Source organism: Cryptomeria japonica, chromosome 1 (assembly GCF_030272615.1).
Source record: "Cryptomeria japonica chromosome 1, Sugi_1.0, whole genome shotgun sequence".
Classification (NCBI taxonomy): domain Eukaryota; kingdom Viridiplantae; phylum Streptophyta; class Pinopsida; order Cupressales; family Cupressaceae; genus Cryptomeria; species Cryptomeria japonica.
In genome coordinates, this window is record NC_081405.1 from 188514444 (window position 1) to 188517137 (window position 2694).

A 2694-nucleotide genomic window follows, 5' to 3' on the forward strand; every position below is an offset into this window, starting at 1 on the left:
TGTTACCACATTCAATGTAGGATGCCAATCTAAGGTTAACTATCCTTGCACTAGCTTCTCATTATCCAGCACATCACTATATTCACTTTGCACGAATTCCTCATCACTTTCTACGATGGTTTCAAACATATTAATGTCAGGCTCTGCTTCTGGTCTCATAGATACTTCAAGAGCTTGAGCCACTACACACTAATGAGGAGAATGTGGTCCATCACAAGCAATACACCAAGGAGTATTTTCTATATTGTGAACAGTTTTCCCTTTCAAGGGATCTAGCGTGTCTTGACTTTGGGTAATTTTGGGCTTCTCAATTTGGGGTTTACCATCCTTCCAATTGGTATTATATGGCATATCATGTAATCTAGGGGGTCTATCTTGCCAGTTATAATGAGGTTTATCATTTTTGTTAATCTTGGCAGTCAAATCTTTCATAGCAGTCACCAATTTCTCTATCTTATCATCCTCTTTAGCAACTTTATTAGGTTACTATTTGGTTTCTTGCCATAATCTACCATCTATCCTTCTTCCTAATTTTCTAGATGCTTTTTTGTTACTTTCTACATTTATGGCAATTCTAAAAGCATCTCTCAAGTTATGGGGATTTTTATCTCTCAAGATATAGGCCATTTTGGAATCAAATGCATTGTAATATGTATTAAGACACATGTTATCATCTAGCCTCATCACTTGATACAATATGTGCATGGCCTTCTGGAATCTGGCATTGAAATCAATGACCATTTCATTTTCAGATTTTCTAATATTAGTCTCGTCACCATACTGCTCTTGAAAACAATTTTTAAAATCTTCCCATGACCCTATGCTATTAACTAGAAGACCTCTATACCAATCTCTTGCATCATCAACCAGGGATTGAATAAATAGTTTCATAATAACATCTTCATCTATTATCTCATAATCATTTATTAGATCCCCAAAAGATTTCAGATGTTCCTCAGCACTAATTGCATTGTTCCCAGCAAATTTATGGAGCCTGTCTCTTAACTCAGTGGGAACATGATTTGGATATCCCAGGATTTCATCAAAGAACACTTATCTATATTGTTCTAGATTGATTGGTCTTCTTTGAAAAGGGGTAATAGCACTATTATTTCCCATGGTCATTTTAGCTTTTGGGATTGGAGATTGAGGTGTTTGGGTGTACTGTTTATTCATAGGGATTTGAATTGCTGAGGCAATATTAGCCTGTACTACAGGTTGAGTATTAGCCTACGGAAGGGAAATATGTTGGGGATTAGGCTTGCTAAGATCTTCTGATGGGAATGTAATAGGGGGAGCCTTTAAGTAGTTAATCTTTCTTTTTACTTCCTAATTCGCTACTTCTAACTCAGCCTTTTCTAATTCCATTTGGAGATCTTCCTTTTCCTTCCTCATCCTTTCTATCTCTCTCTCATGTGCTAGAAACCTATGAGAGATCTCTTTTGTAGTTTTAGATTCTATTCCATCATCTACCCATTTCTATTTTCCTCTATCTAAATTGGCTTTAGGAAGCTGGGAGTCATTAAATACTTCCCTAGTTGGCTGAGCTACTGACTTACAAGCTTGTTTAGTTTTGGGGATTAGAATTTCTCTAATCACAGGGCCTTCCTCATCACTTTTTTCTTTCTCCTTAGAAAGTATTTCAAGATCAACTATCTATCCAAGAAGCCTATCTCTTTCCATTAGTTTGGCTTTAACTTCATTCTCCTTATTTGCCTCCTTTTGGGCTCTTAGGGAGATTAAATGATGGACTCTTCTATTTAAATCTTCAATTTCTTGAGACACTTTGTCCTCATCAGGGAAGTTTTCTTCAGAGTCTAATGCATTAACTTGATCTATGTCAATCAGACTAATATTCCCATCAATTGTTCTAGGAACAAAGTGCCTAATTGCATTTGAACTAGTTCTATCTTTTGCAGAAACACTAACATGAGATAGATCTTGATTTAAAATAGGTGCATCATCAATATTTCCAAACAATCCCAAATGGAAACCTAAGATATCATGTTTTGAATCTCTGGAAGATGAATTAGACCTTGCATAAACAGGTCAATCAGGCATCTTACTAGTATTATTATTTTTCTACACCCAAGCAGCATTTGATGGCTCATGCAACACAGATCTCTTCTGGCCTCTCTGTGACTATTCTGGCAAACCTTCTTTCAAGGTTTCACGAGGATGTTTCTTCATGAATGATCTCATGTTTTTTGCTCCTTGCATCTCACTTGTCTTCCTTTTAGAAATATTTGTATCTTCACAAGGACTGGTTCAAAAGTAACAGAGTCACCACCCACAAAACTATGGGAATTATGAAAACAAGCAGTCTAATCCACAAACACACAACAATTTTCTTTATAAGCCTCAACACAGATATGTGTTTATATCTTTATTGTAACTCTGCCCAGTAGAGTCGCCACTTTTGTTGTGGTGACTCGGATGGGATAATATCAACCTTATATGAATTAATTATTTCTCAACCAGAGGCTCTTGACAGTTCATCTGCTCCCCAGCAGAGTCGAAACTTTTATTGTCTACAAAATCTGATTCTCTTTAACATCCTTAAAATAATATGATTGAACTCAGTGCAGAAGAGACATCAAAGATAAGGAAATTCTCTAGACAACATATGACAAGGTTTGATTGAAACTTCTACACTTCAGACTTACTCAGAGCCCACGTGGGTATACCTTTGTG